Source organism: Aethalodelphis obliquidens, unplaced genomic scaffold, assembly GCF_003676395.1.
Source record: "Aethalodelphis obliquidens isolate GAN/ISIS:26980383/991018 unplaced genomic scaffold, ASM367639v1 scaffold3, whole genome shotgun sequence".
Lineage (NCBI taxonomy): Eukaryota > Metazoa > Chordata > Mammalia > Artiodactyla > Delphinidae > Aethalodelphis > Aethalodelphis obliquidens.
In genome coordinates this window covers 75,404,052-75,423,904 of record NW_020837947.1, presented here as the reverse complement: position 1 = coordinate 75,423,904, position 19,853 = coordinate 75,404,052, and the positions used below count along the sequence as shown (strand labels likewise).

General features: G+C 39.0%; 1 long non-coding RNA gene across 4 annotated transcripts in view; it reads right to left on the bottom strand.

The window, feature by feature from the left end:
* Window positions 1-322: 322 nt before the first annotated feature.
* LOC113612302 (uncharacterized) overlaps window positions 323-19,853 on the bottom strand; it is a 70,879-nt gene continuing 51,348 nt past the window's right edge. For 3 of the 4 annotated variants that reach the window (XR_003429805.1, XR_003429804.1, XR_003429801.1), the window contains 2 exons: window positions 19,022-19,182; window positions 16,553-16,709 (listed from right to left, as the gene is read on the bottom strand). This is a non-coding gene — a long non-coding RNA (uncharacterized LOC113612302). Of the gene's footprint in view, window positions 4,013-16,552; window positions 16,710-19,021; window positions 19,183-19,853 lie in introns of those variants that run through there. The other variant, XR_003429802.1, reaches the window with a different exon arrangement.

The following is a 19,853-nucleotide window of genomic DNA, read 5'->3' as shown; positions in this document are numbered from 1 at the left end:
ATTTCTACTGTATAGCAAAGTGATTCAGTTATATATATATTCTTTTTCATATTCTTTTCCATTATGGTTTATCACAGGACATTGAATGTGTTCCCTGTGCTGTACAGTAGGACCTTGTTGTTCATCCATCCTATATATAATAGTTTGCATCTGCTAACCCCAAACTCTCAATCCTCCCCTCCCACACTCCCTTCCCCCTTGGCAATCACAAGTCTGTTCTCTATGTCTGTATGTTTCTGTTTCGTAGATATGTTCATTTGTGTCGTATTTTACGTTCCACATATAAGTGATATCATATGGTATTTGTCTTTCTCTTTCTGACTTACTTCACTTAGTACGATAATCTCTAGGTCCATCCCTGTTCCTGCAAATGGCATTATTTCATTCTAAAAAAACATAAATCTTTCTTCACTCAAGACCACTTGACTCTCTCTGGATGGATGAGAGGCGAGCCCCAGCTCCAGCACAGACATTGTGGAATAAGCCAGGAATGTGCCTGACACTGCTGTTCAGACTGAGCCCAGGTCCCTCTGGATTTGTGCTCATGGCCAAGAAGTAGACAATATTCCAAGCAGATAGCTGCCTGGGAATAAAATGCCACCTGTCACAAGTTAAGCAAAAATGCATCTCTCAGCTGTCCTTGAAATACATTACTATAGCACAAAGTCAGGAAACACACAAGAGTTACTTTGATTATGAACCCAAGAGAATTTCAACAAGGCCTTTACCACAGTAATGGGATTTATTTTTCCTGAAGCAGAAGAAGTATACTGAATGAAAATATACTTTTTTGGGCAATGAGGAGAGTATTTAAGGATCAAGAATATTATGACCATATGCCTTTTGGCCAAAATTTTATAGTTGATGTGTTGGAGTGAAACCCTAAGGCTGTAGCAATCAATCCCCAAAGTCACAAAATAAATAAAAAGAAGCATTCTTTTATTAAACTTTTATAATTGAGAATTTTACCAAGAATGGACAAAGCTTTGAAAGCCAAGCTTCACATGATTTTTAAAACTTAACTGATGCCTATTTAGCTCTTTGTCTAATTGTAAAATATAACCAATCTATATACAAGGAAAATCTGAACAAAATCATTACCATCTGTGTTTAATGTTTAGAAGGTTGTTTTTCCCTTTATATTTAATTCAGGTTTACAACCTCAAAGACTATTCATTATGAATTTTACCTTTAATGTATTCTTCAGAATTGTGCACCTGTGATACCTAATAAATTTATGCACAATAATAACACTTAACAATTATATGAAGCTTTTCATCTTCAAAGCATATTATGCACATTAGGAAATTCATCATTTCCTAATGAGGAAGGTAAATATTGTTATCTCCATTTTACAGATAGAGAAACCTAAAGAGACAAGCCATCCATAGGCGTAATTAGAAGGGAGCTTTAACTTTGTGTATGGGGTAGGGTTATGCAATATTTACATTCTATTTTAAAATTTATAAAACTAAGAGAGCACTAAACTATTATCTTGAAATTTTTCTATACCTGAGTCCCTACCCTTACCCCAAATGCACACACATATTCTCCAAATACGGTGTAAAGTTTAAAAATAAATTAGAGATAATTTATCTATATACCAACTCAACTTCCTCATAGTTTTTAAGCAGGTTCTATACTGTAAAAAAAAAAAAAAATTACTCACTATACTTTGTGGTAAGAGGGCTGACTTGTGCCTTGCTTCTTGCACTTAACCTATCAAATTGTTAAGAAGTTTCTTCTTCATGAGTTTTTATGGAAAACTGAGGATCCTTATGTTTTAATAGGTTGTCTATTGAGACCCATTCTCAATGCAATGATTTGTATTGCGTAACTTCAACATTCACGGCACTATGCAGCTATTTATACATTCTGTTTTAGTCTCAATATTATTTAAAGCATGTAAACGCAGCTGTTTTCCAGTCATGTCTGCTTATCAACATATGTCATTCATGTTCACCACGATACTGAATCCATTGTTATGACACTACCATGAATTTACAGAAGATGCCATGACCTGTTGAAATGGTTGTGTTGAGAAACATGGCCTTGGAGCCCAAATTAACATTTAATTGCAAGAAAAGATCACCACTGTCTTAGGAACGAACTCCAGTAAAGAGATTTATGTGCAGGTTTTATCAGAGACTGTTCATCAGAGGGAAAAATACCTATGAGGGAGCAAAGGAAACAGGATTGGGTTGAGGGAGAAGCTGGAATGTAATGCAGTAACAGTAGAGACTCAGGGATGACTTGAAGCTGGGATGGACCTTTAATATTGTTCCAATTCTGGGCAAGGACGCTGGGTCATGTATCCCTGAATCAACCAGTCATAGGATTCTGGATGCCCCTGTGGCAGAAGCATAATCTGGGTAAGGCAACTTCCTTCAGTCAGAGGGAAACTTCCAGAGAGGAAATCAATGCTGAGCTATCAGTGGCCAACAACATCCTCTACACTAATGCATTAGGTATCAAGGTAAGAAGCAACCTTTGCTCTGATTCCCTAGCCCAGAGATAAAGGCTGGGATCCAGTAACACTCTCATGATGTCTGTGTCAATGCAGCCTTTAAAGTTGTCTGATAAGAGAAGGTGTGAAAAGATTGGGAGGGTGGGCACCCAGAATATATGCAGAACACAGGGGAACATGCTTCTACACAAAATGATTGCTAAATCTCTCTCCTCAACACACTGGGAAGATACAGTTAATTTACTGGCCAAAGGAACCATGACCAAGACGTTGATCCCAAAGGGCTGAAGCAGGAATAAGTTTTTCCACAGAGTTACTTTGAAAAAATATTCCCAGAAATTTAAAGCTGAGACAAAAATAATGATCATGTAGCAACAAACACAGGGAAAGCAAAACTAAAAATGAAGTCCTGGAGACAGGAGCAAGCAGGAAAAAATTCAGGAGCTGAATGAAATTAAAAATGAACTAGAACAACTGGAGAGAAAAGAATATAACCCTGGCAAAGGGTCATGAACTGTTTCGGAGTATCTTCAGACTAGCCTTATTGGACATTGAGCATAGGTTGTGGTACAGGGTTCGGGCAGCAAGTTATGGGATAGACTTTTATAGAAGAGGGCCTGTATGTGCAAAAGAAGGCCCTTACTTGCTGAGCACTCATCAACCTATACGCTTCACCCAGGAAGTACGAAATGCCAACGATATGAAAAAGAAGGGCAAGTTCAAACACGTAATGAGAGAGTAGGGAGGAGAAGTGAAGTGAAGATTGACAATCATCTTGCTGTTTTTATGAAACCATTCTCCTCTGTCATCGAGAAATCTGTAGATGGAATCTGGGTGCCTGGATAAAATCAGGATAAACAGCTCTGTTCCTTAATCTCCTAAAGGAAGCAGAACATTCACATCTCATTGATAAGCCTTCTGTCTTTTCAGGAGGTCAGCAGAGAGATTTCTGCATTTGGTTTTCTTCAAAAATGTTAGACCTTTTAAATTGCTTTGATAGAGTATATGCTCTGAAGCTTAGTACAAAGAAAGCAATTGCTCAAAGAAGTAGAACTAAAGGATCTGTTACAAGGAGTGTGTAAATGAGTTTTTGGTGGTTTAAAGAGGTCATTCCGTTGGACCTGTTATAGGCTCTTACAGGGCTCAGAGAATTTACTAAAGTAGGAAAGTATTTCAAACCCTAGTTCCCATTAAATTGATACTTTATTCAGTGCATTTGACCTCTGAGCTTGACAATGATGCTTTATAAGTGAACCTTAAAGTGCCATCTGTAGCATAAAATATAAGTATGTGGGTGTTACAAAAGCATATGCTGTCTTTGTGTGGGATGGCTCTGGGCGGAGCTCACTACCCACAGGATCTTTTATCTGTGAGTCACAGTTCCTGGCAAGGGCAGTTTCAGAGTTACCTTCAATAGACATGAACAGTGAAGTAAATGTGCGTTCTTTGTTCGGAGTTTAGTGGACAAGTAGTATATGGCCAAAGTTCCCGGCACAGTTTGTCTCAGTTAGCCCTGTTTCTAAGCCTCAGCAACAAAGCCTGGAACTGAAATAATTGGAGAATATTCTAGTTTGCAGGCACAGCAGAGCGGATGAAGTAGACCACATATATTAAAAATGAACTAAGGTAGCAGATAACACTACTCTTCAAAGATGCAGCAGGTTGGAGGAGATAGTGGATGCAAACTTAAAGCAAATATTCAGTAAGATGCATTTATGGGAATTTTGATTTATTAGGAATAACAAGTTCTTATTATGCAGTGAAAAAATTAATCGAGTCATAAAATTTCATAGCTGGAAGAGGCTTTCAAGATGGCCTTGTTCTCTTTTTCCTAATAAAGAAACTGAAATGCAAAGAAGTAAATTGATTTGCCCAAGGTATCTCAGCTTGTTAGAGGCTGGCTTGGAACTAGAAAGCAGGTTTTCTAGACCCTTCCAGTCGGGGTCTAGAACCCTGACTTGACCCCTCACTAGAAGAACTGCCTGTAAGGCTGTAACTAATAAGGGAATCAGGTCTCCAGGTTTGCTTTATCTCAATCCCAGTCATTGATGAGCACACGTGCATTTACTGGGATTGAATCATTATAAACTTAGTAAGAATATATAAAGTTTACAATTGCTTACCAAAGTAAGAACAGATGCTCTTATTGACACAAATTCCCTAAAGTCAGGACCCCCACTGTATCCTCATCTGTCCTGTCACTGTGGCAGATTAAAAAGTGCTGAAAATTCTCTGACATTCTTCTCATCTGAAGGCAGGGTCTATGTCTCCTTCCATGAACCCAAACTGTGCTGTGATTGCTTTGGCCAAGAGAGTACGGCAGAATAACACCATGTCGGGTCTGTCCTACCTCAGACAGCTTCTCCCTTGGTCTTTAGAGCCCTGGGCCCCTTTAGAAGAAGCACAACTACCCAGCTATGTTAGTTTGCCAGGGCTTCTGTAACAAAGAACTACAAACTGGGTGGCTTAAACAACGGAAATGTATTGTCTTACAGTTCTGGAGGCTAGAAGTCCAAAATCAAGGTTTAGGCAGTGTTGTTCCTTTCGAAGGCTGTGAGAGAAAATCTGTCCAGGGCTCTCTCCTTGGCCTATAGGTGGCCACCTTCTTCCTGTGTCTCTTCACATCATCTTCCCTGTATGCGGGTCTGTGTCTGAATTTCCCCTTCGTACAGTGACACTAGTCATATTAGATTAGGGCCCAACCTGATGACCTCATTTTAACTTGATTACCTCTATAAAGACCCTGCCATCAAATAAGGTTACATTCTGAGATAATGGGGTAATTAGGACTTCAACATATGAATTAGGGAGACATAAAAAACCTGTAACACAAAATCCATAACAACAACTAAAGAGAGATGGTATGGAGAGAGAGGACGTCATTGAGCCCCACCTTTCACCCATTCTCACCAAGAAACCAAGCAGGCATGTGAGGGAAGACATTTTGGACTCTGCAGACCTTTCTAACAGTATATACCAACCTGCACTGATATCACAATAGGATTGTTTACTAACATCAGTTAGTATTAACACAATGCTTTCAGCACTATGTAATCTTATTCAACTAAAAGCTTATGTGAAAGTCATACTGATAAAAATTGAATGTTTGTGGATAAAGTAGGGGCAGGTGGGGATCCTCTATATCAGCATCCTTGTCATACTATCCTGTAGAAAATACTAGAAGACTTCAAATAAACCTCTGGTTTCCACACAGAAGCATTACTAGAGTAAATAGATGCTCTTGTTTGAGTTTTAAGAGGCTCTTTTCCTCCTCTCTAAAGGCTGGCTGACAGACATCACAGGAGAATTATATGCTAACTCCAAAAGAAAATATGGGTGACAATGATTTTGCAAGTGCCTTTATCCAGAGACTCCTGCTTTGAGATTATGGGGAACTTGCAAAATTAATCATCTCAAAGCAGGAGTCTGGATAAAAACTGGATTGGAGAATGTGACTCAGAGCTGAAAACGAAGTGGGGTACTTTTCTCCTCTTGCACTAAAGAAAAGACAGAGGGCCGTAGAGGGCAAGTCCTAAGCTGACTTATTCACTCATCAGGAAGAAGGACAAGCGGGCCTGTCAGGCTGGATGCAGAAAGTAAAAGAAGAAAATGTGAAGGTTGGAGAAGAGATGGATGTCTCTGCCAGAGGAAAAGTTCCTGGCCTCCCTATTGATCCATGACATTAAGGGAAAGAGGAAGTGTGAGGTTTGCTTTCTGCCCTTGACACCGTGGCTCCAGCCTCTGCTAACCTGGCCAAATGGATGTACTGATTCAGACAAGCCTGATTGGTGAGCTCCGCTTCTGGGAGAAAGACTGTATCCCCGTGTGGAGAAGGGGGCAGAAGTATACGTGCTCACACTCTTATCCTCAATGGAAACAGGAAAAATACGAAGAGGAAGGAGAAATTTCCCCCAAGAGTTTGGCCCCAAGTAGCCTTAAAGGAGAGAATGGGTATTTGTTGAAAAGTGGGATGGATTCTGTTCTTTGTTAGAGGGGTAGGCAGGATTCTGGCCCCCAAAGATGCACATGCCTTAATCCCAGAGCCTGTGACTATATTATATTACATGGAAAAAGCGAAGTAAGGTTACAGATGGAATTAAAGTTGCTAATTAGTTTACTGTAAAAAAGGGAGATTATCCTGGGTTATCCAAATGGGCCCTATGTAACCACGGGAGCTCTTAAAAGCAGAAGAGGGAGGCAGAACAGAGGAGGGAAATGGAGAGACGTAACACCCAAGGCTGACTATGCCAACCTTGAATCTGGAGGAAGGGGGCTCCTAAGGGCTGAACTGCACTCCCACCAAAGTTAATTGGTTGAAGTCCTAAGCCCCAGTACCTCAGAAAATGACTACATTTGGAGGTAGGACTTTTCGAGAAGTAATTAAGTTAAACGTTGGTCATGAGGATGAGCCCTAATCCAGTATGACTGCTGTCCTCATAAGAGGAGATGAGGACACACACACACACAGAAGGCAGACCGTGTGAACACAGAGGGACAAGGAGCCCATCTTCAAGCCAAGGACAGAGGCTGCTAAAGGAATCGATCCTGCCAGTACCTCTTCTCAGACCTCCAGCCTCCAGAACTGTGAGAAAATAAAACCGTGTTGTTTAGGCCATCGATCTACATTACTTTGTTATGGTAGCCTTGGCAGACGAATACAGGGCAATGAGCTGAGGCATAAATGAACTCACCCCAGCCTCATGCCTCCTCCACACCTCACCCTAGACTTATTGCTAAAGGAAGGAAAAGAGGAAGAACCGCCAGCATGCCAAAATTACCCCTTGTGGGGAACAGCTCACAGAACATCAAAATTAGCACCAAAGCTCAAAGAAGTTCACAGAAGCCTCAAATCAGCAAAGTCAAGAGCGTGGGTGGAGGAAGAACACTGACACTGTTTCCTGTCATGCCTCAGTGCACGATGTGTATGGAATAGAATACTTGTACTTTCATCTTTTGACTAATATTAAGAAAAAGCTGAGCTATGAATGGGAGTGGGGGATGTGGGATGGGGAATGGGGGAAAGAAAAAAAAGAAAATAAAGGTTTTTAAAAAGAAGAAGCTGGAGAGGCCTTTGAGATGGCATAGGACTAAGACGTGGAGATCACCTTCCTTCCAACAAATACATCAGAAATACATCTACACGTGGAACAACTCCTACAGAACACCTACTGAATGCTGGCAGAAGACCTCAGACCTCCCAAAGGCAAGGAACTCCCCATGTACCTGGGTAGGGCAAAAGAAAAAAGAAAAAACAGAGACAAAAGGATAGGGACGGGACCCGCACCAGTGGGAGGGAGCTGTGAAGGAGGAAAAGTTTCCACACACTAGGAGTCCCTTCGTGGGCGGAGACTGCGGGTGGCTGGGGGGGTAGTTTTGGAGCCATGGAGGAGAGCGTAGCAAAAAGGGTGCAGAGGGAAAAGCAGAGAGATTCCCGCACAGAGGATTGGTGCCAACCAGCACTGACCAGCCTGAGAGGCTTCTCTGCTAACCCGCCAGGGTGGGTGAAGGCTGGGAGCTCAGGCTTGGACTTTGGAGGTCAGATCCCAGGGAGAGGACTGGGGTTGGCTGCATGAACACAGCCTGAAGGGGGCTAGTGCATCACAGCTAGCTGGCAGGGAGTCCGGGAAGAACTCTGGACCTGCCTAAGAGTCAAGAGACCATTGTTTCGGGGTGCGTGAGGAGAGGGGATTCAGAGCGCCGCCTAAACGAGCTCCAGAGACGGGCGCGAGCGGCGGCTATCAGCGCAGACACCAGAGACGGGAGTGAGACACTAAGGCTGCTGCTGCCGCCACCAAGGAGCCTGTGGGCAAGCACAGGTCACTATCCACACCTCCCATCCCAGGAGCCTGTGCAGCCTGTCACTGCCAGGGTCCTGTGATCCAGGGACAACTTCCCCGGGAGCACACACAGTGTGCCTCAGGCTCCTGCTACGTCCTGACGGCCTCTGCCACTGCAGGCTCACTCTGCAATCCATTCCCCTCCCTCCCCCCCGGCCTGAGTGAGCCACAGCCCCCAACGCAGCTGCTCCTTTAACCTCATCCTGTCTGAGCGAAGAACAGACGCCCTCAGGCAACCTACATGCAGAGGTGGGGCCAAATCCAAAGCTGAGCCCTGGGAGCTGTGCGAACAAAGAAGAGAAAGGGAAATCTCTCCCAGCAGCCTCAGGAGCAGCGGCTTAAATCTCCACAGTCAACTTGATGTGCCCTGCATCTCTGGAATACCTGAATAGACAATGAATCATCTCAAAATTGAGGCAGTGGACTTTGGGAGCAACTGTAGACTTGGGGTTTGCTTTCTGCATCTAATTTGTTTCTGTTTTCATGTTTATCTTAGTTTAGTAATTAGAGTTTATTATCATTGGTAGATTTGTTTATTGATTTGGTTGTTCTCTTCCTTTATATATATATATATATATATATATATATATATATATTTTTTTTTTTTTTTTTCCCTTTTCTATTTTTGTGAGTGTGTATGTGTATGCTTCTTTTTGTAATTTTGTTGGTATAGCTTTGCTTTTACCATTTCTCCTTGGGTTCTGTCTGTACTTTTTTTTTTTTTTTGAGTATAGATTTTAGTGCTTGTTATCATTGGTGGATTTGTTTTTTGGTTTGGTTGCACTTTTCTATCTTTTTTTCCTTTTTTTATTACTTTTAAATTTTTTATTATTAATAATTAATTTTTTAAAATTAATAACTTTATTTTATTTTATCTTTCTTTCTTTTTTTTCTCCCATTTCTTCTGAGCTGTGTGGCTGACAGGGTCTTGGTGCTCCGGCCGGGTGTCAAGCCTGTGCTTCTGAGGTGGGAGAGCTAAGTTCAGGACATTGGTCCATCAGAGAGCTACTGGCTCCATGTAATATCAAATGGCAAAAGCTCTCCCAGAGATTTCCATCTCAATGCTAAGAGCCAGCTCCACTCAACGACCACCAAGCTACAGTGCTGGACACCCTATGCCAAACAACTAGCAAGACAGGAACACAACCCCACCGATTAGCAGAGAGGCTGCCTAAAATCATAATAAGCTCACAGACACCCAAAACACACCACTGGACGAGGTCCTCCCCACTAGAAAGACAAGATCAAGCCTTATCCACCAGAACACAGGCACCAGTGCCCTCTGCCAGAAAGCCTTCACAATGCACTGAACCAACCTTAACCATGGGGGGCAGACATCAAAAACAACGGGAACTATGAACCTGCAGCCTGCGAAAAGGAGACCCCAAACACAGTAGGTAAGCAAAATGAGAAGACAGAGAAATACACAGCAGAAGAAGGAGCAAGGTAAAAACCCACCAGACCAAACAAATGAAGAGAAAAAACACAGTCTAACTGAAAAACAATTCAGAGTAATGAGAGTAAAGATGATCCAAAATCTTGGAAATAGAATGGAGAAAATACAAGAAACGTTTAACAAGGACCTAGAAGAACTAAAGAGCAAACAAACAATGATGAACAACACAGTAAATGAAATTTAAAATACTCTAGAAGGAATCAATAGCAGAATAACTGAGGCAGAAGAAAGGATAAGTGACCTGGAAGATAAAATAGTGGAAATAACTACTGCAGAGCAGAATAAAGAAAAAAAGTATGACAAGAATTGAGGACAGCCTCAGAGACCTCTGGGACAACACTAAATGCATCAACATTTGAATAATAGGAGTCCCAGAAGAAGAAGAGGAAAAGAAACATACTGTGGAAATATTTGAAGAGCTTATAGTTGAAAACTTCCCTAATAAGGGAAAGGAAATAGTTAATCAAGTCCAGGAAGCACAGAGAGTCCCATACAGGATAAATCCAAGGAGAAACATGCCAAGACACATATTAATCAAACTATCAAAAATTAAATACAAAGAAAAAATATTAAAAGCACCAAGGGAAAAGCAACAAATAACATACAAGAGCATCCCCATAAGATTAACAGCTGAACTTTCAGCAGAAACTCTGCAAGCCGGAAAGGAGTGGCAGGACATATTCAAAGTGTTGAAATGGAAAAAAACTAAAACCAATATTACTCTACCCAGCAAGGATTTCATTCAGATTCTATGGAGAAACTAAAACCTTAACAGAGAAGCAAAAGCTAAGAGAATTCAGCACCACCAAACCAGCTTTACAACAAATGCTAAGGGAACTTCTCTTGGCAGGAAACACAAGAGAAGGAAAAGGCCTACAACAACAAACCCAAAACAATTAAGAAAATGGGAATAGGAACATACATATCAATAACTACCTTAAATGCAAAAGGATTAAACGCTCCAACCAAAAGACATAGGCTGGCTGAAAGGATACAAAAACAAGACCTGTATATATGCTGTCTACAAGAGACCCACTTCAGGCTTAGGGACACATACAGACTGAAAGTGAGAGGATGAAAAAAAGATAATCCATGCAAACGGAAATCAGAAGAAAGCTGGAGTAGCAATTCTCATATCAGACAAAATAGACTTTAAAATAAAGACTATTACAAAAGGCACAGAAGGACACTACAGAATGATCAAGGGACAATCAAAGAAGAATATATAACAATTGTAAATATTTATGCACCCAACATAGGAGTACCTCAATACTTAAGGCAAATGCTAATAGCCATGAAAGGGGAAATCGACATGAACACAGTCATAGTAGGGGACTTTAAAACCACACTTTCACCAATGGACAGATCATCCAAAATGAAAATAAATAAGGAGACAGAAGCTTTAAATGACACATTAGTCCAGATAGACTTACTTGATATTTATAGGATATTCCATCCAAAAACAACAGAATACACTTTCTTCTGGAATATTCTCCAGGATAGATCATTTCTTGGGTCACATATCAAGCCTTGGTAAATTTAAAAAAATTGAAATCATATCAAGTATCTAGATACAAGTATGTAGATACAAATTAAAGGAAAAAATCTGTAAAAAATACAAACACATAGAGGCAAAACAATACACTACTAAATAACCAAGTGATCACTGAAAAAATCAAAGAGGAAATCAAAAAATACCTAGAAACAAAAGACAATGAAAACACGACAACTCAAAACTGATGGGATGCAGCGAAAGCAGTTCTAAGAGGGAAGTTTAGAGCAATACAATCCTACCTCAAGAAAAAAGAAACATCTCAAATAAACAACCTAACCTTACACTTAAAGCAATTAGAGGAAGAAGAACAAAAAAAAACCCAAAAGTTAGCAGAAGGAAAGAAATCATAAAGATTTCTTCATCAGAAATTGATGAAAAAGAAATGAAGGAACCAATAGCAAAGGTCAATAAAACTAAAAGCTGGTTCTTTGAGAAGATAAACAGTATTAATAAACTATTAGCCAGACTCATCAAGAAAAAAAGGGAGAAGACTCAAATCAGTAGAATCAGAAATGAAAAAGAAGTAGTAACAACTGACATAGAAGAAATATAAATCATGAGAGACTACTATAAGCAACTATATGCCAATAAAATGGACAACCTGGAAGAAATGGACAAATTCTTAGTAAAGTACAACCTTCTGAATCTGAACCAGGAAGAAATAGAAAATATAAACAGATCAATCACAAGCACTGAAATTGAGACTGTGATTAAAAACCTTCCAACAAACAAAAGCCCATGAGCAGATGGCTTCAAAGGCGAACTCTATCAAACATTTAGAGAACAACTAACACCTATCCTTCTCAAACTCTTCCAAAATGTAGCAGAGGGAGGAACACTCTCAAACTCATTCTACGAGGCCACCATCACCATGATACCAAAACCAGACAAAGACATCACAAAGAAAGAAAACTACAGGCCAATGTCACTGATGAACATAGATGCAAAAATCCTCAACAAAATACTAGCAAACAGAAACCAACAGCACATTAAAAGGATCATATACCATGATCAAGTGGGGTTTATCACAGGAATGCAAGGATTCTTCAATATACGCAAATCTATCAATGTGATAAACCATGTTAACAAATTGAAGGAGAAAAACCATATGATCATCTCAATAGATGCAGAAAAATCTTTTGACAAAATTCAGCACCCATTTATAGAAAATATGCATAGAGGGAACTTAACTCAACATAATAATGGCCATATATAACAAACCGACAGCCAACATCATTCTCAATGCTGAAAAACTGAAACCATTTTCACTAAGATCAGGAACAAGACAAGGTTGTCCACTCTCACCATTATTATTCAACATAGTTTTGGAAGTTTTAGCCACAGCAATCAGAGAAGAAAAATAAATAAAAGGAATCCAAATCGGAAAATAAGAAGTAAAGCTGTCACTGTTTGCAGATGACATGATACTACACATAGAGAATCCTAAAATGCTACCAGAAAACTACTAGAGCTAAACAATGAATTTGGTAAAGTAGCAGGATACAAAACGAATGCACAGAAATCTCTTTCATTCCTTTACACTAGTGAGGAAAAATCTGAAAGAGAAATTAAGAAAACACTCCCATGTACCACTGCAACAAAAGGAATAAAATACCAAAGAATAAACCTACCGAAGGAGACAAAAGACCTGTATGCAGAAAACTATAAGACACTGATGAAAGAAAGCAAAGATGAAGCAAACAGATGGAGAGATATACCATGTTCTTGGATTGGAAGAATCAACATTGTTAAAATGACTATATGACCCACAGCAATCTACAGATTCAATGCAATCCCTATCAAACTACCAATGGCATTTTTCACAGAACTAGAACAAACACAAAAGACCCTGAATAGCCAAGCAATCTTGTGAAAGCAAAACAGAGCTAGAGGAATCAGGCTCCTGGACTTCAGACTATACTACAAAGCTACAGTAATCAAGACAGTATGGTACTGGCACAAAAACAGAAATATAGATCAATGGATCAGGATATAAAGCCCAGAGGTAAACCCACGCACATATGGTCACCTTTTTTTTGATAAAGGAGGCAAGAATATACAATGGAGAAAAGACAACCTCTTCAATAAGTGGTGCTGGGAAAACTGGGCAACTACATGTAAAAGAATGAAATTAGAAGACTCCCTAACACCACACACAAAAATAAACTCAAAATAGAGTAAAGACCTAAATGCAAGGCCAGACACTATCAAACTCTTAGAGGAAAACATAGGCAGAACACTCTATGACATAAATCACAGCAAGATCCTTTTTGACCCACCTCCTAGAGGAATGGAAATAAAAACAAAAATAAACAAATGGGACCTAGTGAAACTTCAAAGCTTTTGCACAGCAAAGGAAGCTATAAGGAATACAAAAAGACAACCCTCAGAATGGGAGAAAATATTTGCAAATGAAGCAATTGACAAAGGATTAATCTCCAAAATTTACAAGCTGCTCATGCTGCTCACTATCAATAAACAACCCAATCCAAAAATGGGCAGAAGACCTAATAGATATTTCTCCAAAGAAGATATACAGATTGCCAACAGACACATGAAAGAATGCTCAACATCATTAATCATTAGAGCAATGCAAATTAAAACTACAATGAGATATCATCTCACACTAGTCAGAATGGCCATCATCAAAAAATCTAGAAACAATAAATGCTGGAGAGGGTGTGGAAAAACGGAACCCTCTTGCACTGTTGGTGGGAATGTAAATTGATATAGCCACTATGGAGAACAGTATGGATGTTTCTTAAAATACTAAAAATAGAACTACCATATGACACAGCAATCCCACTACTGGGCATATACCCTGAGAAAACCATAATTCAAAAAGAGTCATGTACCACAATGTTCATTGCAGCACTACTTACAATAGCCAGGACGTTGAAGCAACCTAAGTGTCCATCGACAGACGAATGGATAAAGAAGTTTTGTCACATATATACAATGGAATATTACTCAGCCATAAAAAGAAACGCAATTGAGTTATTTGTAGTGAGGTGGATGGACCTAGAAGCTGTCATCCAGAGTGAAGTCAGTCAGAAAGAGAAAAACAAATACCATATGTTAACACATATATATGCAATCAAAAAAAAAAAAGGTTCTGAATAACCTAGGGGCAGGACAGCAATGAAGACACAGATGTAGAGAATGGACTTGAGGATGCAGGGAGTGGGAAGGCTAAGCTGGGACGAAGTGATAGAGTGGCATGGACATATATATACTACCCAATGTAAAACAGATAGCTAGTGGGAAGCAGGTGCATAGCCCAGGGAGATCAGCTCGGTGCTTTGTAACCACCTAGAGCAGTGGGATAGGGAGTGTGGGAGGGAGACGCAAGAGGGAGGAGATATGCGGATACATGTATATGTATAGGTGATTCACTTTGTTATAAAGCAGAATCTAAGACACCATAGTGAAGCAATTATACTCCAATCAATTCGTTAAAAAAAAAAAATCAAGGGTGATGGTACTGAGGTAAGAAGTGCTTGTCATGTTGGATGAGCCCCAAAAGGACATTACTGTTGAAAAAATGTGAGAAAGGTAATACTGATAAGAAATAAAACTGGAGTTCATGTCAGCCAGTGGCCAAACCTGTTAGATGCTTGTGGGCCAAAGAATAGAATTTTGCTCTAAGTATGATGGGAAACCATTGGGTTTTGAGCATGAGTAACATGTTCAGTTTGATGTGTCAAAAAGATAGCTCTGGGAAACTACCAAGAAAAGGAAAAGACAACCTACAGACTAGCAGAAAATATTTGCAAATGTTGCTACCGACCAAGAATTCATTTCCAAAATGTACAAACAGCTCATACAGCTTAATATCAAAAAAACACAAACAACCCAGTCAAAAAATGGGCAGAAGACCTAAAAAAACATTTCTCCAAAGAAGACATATAGATGCCCAATAGGCCCATGAAAAGAAGCTCAACACTGCTAATTATTACATAAATGCAAATCAAAACTACAAAGAGGTACCACCTCACTCTGGTCAGAATGGACATCATTAAAATGTCTACAAGTAATAAATGCTGGAAGGTGTGTGGAGAAAAGGGAACCCTCCTACGCTGTTGGTGGGAATGTAAATTGGTGCACCCACTGTAGAGAAAAGTATGGAGGTTCCTTAAAACACTAAAAACAGAGCTATCATATGATCCAGCAATCCCACTCCTAGCTATATATCTGAAAAAAATGAAAACTGTAAATAGAGAAGATACATGCACCCCAACATTCATAGCAGCACTCTTAACAATAGCCAAGACATGGAAGCAACCTATGTGTGTATCAACAAATCAATGGATAAAGAAGATGTGGTATATATGCACAATGGAATAGTACACAGCCATAAAAAAGAATGAAATAATGCCATTTGCAGCAACATGGAAGGACCTAGAGATATAATATTAAATGAAATATCAAACAAAGAAAGACAAATATCATATGATGTCACTTATATGTGGCATTTAAAAAAATGATATAAATGAACTTATTTACAAAACAGACTCACAGACATAGAAAACAAACCTATGGTTACCAAAGGGGATAGCGGTGGATGTGGGGGGAGACATTAGGAATTTGGGTTTAACATAGTCACACTACTGTATATAAAATAGATAAACAACAAAGACCTACTGTATAGCACAAGAAACTATATTCAATATCCTATAGTAACCTATAATGGAAAATTATATACAATAGAAAATTATACATACATACAATATATATATTTTTAACTTAAATATAGTTTAATGTGATTTTATTATGTTTAAAAATATTGTTCTGGGAAGGGTCCGTAAGCTTCACAAAATTGCCAGGAGTCCACAGCAGGAAAAAAAAGTCAAGAACGCCTTTGTCTGGCATATTCCAGACAGGCCGCTCCACCAGCCGGGTCCTGGAAGGAAGACCATAAAGACTGGAGCTGCCCCTGAGTCTTCATTTATATGTAACTTCAGTTATATGTATAATTGAATCACTTTGCTCTATACCTGAAACTAATACAACACTGTAAATTAAGTATACTTCAATTTTAAAAATGTTAAACAAAAGATAGCTCTGGATGTTATATTTAGAATATATGGGGGCACTAGAAGCAGGGAGCATTTAAGAGGCTTCTGTACTAGTTCAGACTTGAGATGACGATGGTGTGTAGGAGATGGAGTGACGGAGGTGATAAGGCATGGGTGGATTTGGAATCTAACCCCTTCTTTCCCAAAGGCTACCTTTTGGAGGCCTCCTTCTTCCAGGTCAGGTTGGCCTGCCAGGTCTTTTGCTCTGCCAGCCTGTGGCTGAGCTGTAGTCCAGCAACTGCTTTTGCTTTCTGAGTTGGTGCCACTGACCTAGATCTTTTGTTCCTTGGTTCACTGCTCCATTTTCCTGAACTTCCTAAGAAAATGTGCATGAAAAAACTTGTCATATTAATCTTCAGTCTGAGGTTTATGTGTCACCACATTTAATTGATAGTTTGGCTTTTGTTCAAAATTCATGAAAATAATTTCCCTCAAGGCTTTGAGTGTATTTGTCCATTGACCTTCAATATCTGATGTTGCTTGTCCTTGACAACCTTATTTTCTCTACTTTCTAAAGGTCATTTATCTTCTTTTCTAAATGTTTAGCATCATTTCTTCTTCCTAAAATGATTCAGACATTTCACAGTGATGTATCTGGTAGTAGGTCTTCATTCAGTGATTCATGAACTGGGCAACTCGTGGACCCTTTTAATCTGAAGACTTTTGTCCTCACTTAATTCTGGGAACCTCACTTACATTATTTCTTTCCTACTTCCTGTCTTGTGTTTCCTATATCATCTTTTTGGAACTTCATGTTTGATATCGAGACATTTTATTGATCTTCTAAAACTTCATATTTCTTCTTTCTTTTCCTCTTTGGCCATTGTCCCATGCTGGCAAATGCTGGATCACAGCTTTTTCTGTCCTGCTTCATCAACCAGTATCCGTGCATTAGGTATATATTAGTTTTATATTGTAGTTATGACAAACTACCCTGAAGATAGTAGCTTAAAACAGCACAACTTTGTTATTTTACAGGCCAGAAGTCCATTGCGCATTTCACAGGACTAAAATCAATGTGTCACTAGGGTTTCCTTCCTTTCTGAAAGCTCGAGAGGAGAATCCGTTTCCTTGCTTTTTCCAGCTTCTAGAGGCTGCTTGCGTTTGTTGGCTGACGACCCCTTTCCTACACCTTCAAAACCAGCAGTGTTGCATTTTTCTCTCCAGCCCTGCACCCTCCTCCCAGCCCCACTTCTGTCTCTGTCCAAAGCCAAGAAAAGTTCTTTGCTTTCAGGGACTCATGTGATTAGATTGGGCCTACCTGAATAATCCAGAGTAGTCTCTCTATCTCAAGATCTGTAACCTTAATCATATTGGCAAAATACCTTCTGCCATGTAAGGTAACATATCCACAGGTTCTTGGGATTGAAGTGTGGACATCATTGTGGGCCATTATTCTACCTATTATAGAACGTCTCCTAGAAATGTATTGGACTCTGTGTCTGCTGTTAACCCCCTTCTATTTTCTTCATGACTATTGGCATGTAAACCATTTTATATTATCTTGTGATCATTTTACTGTGGTTCTGGGAAGAAGAAGAGGTAAATAGATGAGCTAAGTGTGGCATCTTGAATCAGAAGCCTTTCCCCAGGAGTTTCTACTGTCTATTACTTAAAAACCATCATATAGGAGCTTAGGTACAGGGACAATGAAATAACACTTTTTGTAAAAATTTGTGAATGTACTTTGTATTTTCAAAACTATTATTTGAATTATTCTTTTTATTGTTCTCTGAGTTTCAACTTTATTATACATGGAATTACTTTATTTAATCTACTTAATTATAATTAATACTTGGGCCTGACTCTTATCAAGCCTTCTTGTATATTTTTAACATTTTAAAGTATTCTGTATATGTCTGAGCGTCGATACACTTTTTTTTGTATCTGTGTTTGTGTGTGTGAATCTGTATATTTTTAGGGGGAAGTCGTATGTTAAAGTGGTACCAATTATTTTGCTAGAGATATAAAAATTTCTTTCAAAATGACTTTTAAATTTAGAATGAAATTTGTCATAAAATATTTAGTCCAACCTTATAGTTTAATTATTTTAAATTTTAAAAAGTTCTTACTGCATTTTAATTTCTTATCAGAAATGATGCGTTTTCTATAACTCACTAAAACTTCAAGAACTCTATTATTCTTACTAGAAACCATAATTTTCCTAACTGTATTCCACAGAACACTAGACTATTGTGATATTTAGTTGCTCTTAGTTCAGAGAAAGTGTGTTCTGTGGGCAAACAATTTGGGAAAATGACTCATTCAAGTACATTTCCCTCCTGAATATTTACAGAGTGCATTAGGAGAGATTTTACAGCAAAGCAAAACAAATACATTTTTTAAATCTTTGATCAACCTAAAATATTCTAAATATATTTGATCATAAAACAATTTTTGATTTAAATTTGAGGATGACTCCTTAACAGCTCTTGTGAAACTGTATCTCAGAAACATAGTTTGAAAGTGCTGTTGTAGCCTATTCCTCTAGTTGTTTTGTGCTAAATAATTTGACTCTATCATATACAAATGCAATTCAGGGAAAGATGACTGGGACACAGTTTTACAGTTGAGAGGGAGTTAGATGCTGTGCTGGAGACATGTGACTAGGTCTTCTGTTGTCCTTACCTTGTTCTTTCATGACACCCATGGGATGGTATCAGTTTCCAGAGTTGTCCATCTGAAAGCTCAGCATGGACCTCCACAAGTTTTCCAGAATTACTCTGTGGCCACCAGCCCAGAATCCCTCTTTGTTTTACTCTTCTCTTCTAAGGAATGCTGGTGTAACACTGAGGTAAAAGAAAGAGCAGAAGAATGTAAGAAGGCACAAAATACTCTCTTCAGTGTGACTCTCATCTGTAGATACCACTTCCTTTAACTCAGTGAGAGGACCAGCCATCCTCTCTCACAGGCAATGTGAAAATGGCTCAAAACCAGTTAATTGGGTACTTATTTGTACCTTTTGATGCTTCAGAAAATATTTCAGGAAATTTTCAAAAATACTTAAATTATAACAATATGATGTTAAAATGAATATTATTGTGACCTACAGATTTACCATGATTGGGCCATAGTTTACTGCTTTTCCATAAACCAGTTGCAAACAAGGAATCCCTGTCACTTAACAAGAGTCGCAATATCCCCTGGATAAAACAAATCAATTTCTTAAGAGAATTACAACTATTCTTTAAACTAGGATCAGGCAGAATTTTATCCTGAGGCTGTGTAAAGAGAACTCTTTGTGATTTAATCAACAGCATTCTCACAATTCAGCACATTTCTTAGGGATCTTTTTTATAACACTGTCAATAAAGCTGATGTTACCACACCTAAACATAATTTAGTAACAACAATTCTTTATGTATATGTGCAGGGGGGAGGTATGGTGTAATTCAGTGCTAATTAGGTATCCATCTCTTGGCTGACCTTGAAGACGGTTGAATTCCCAGTACCTAAGCCA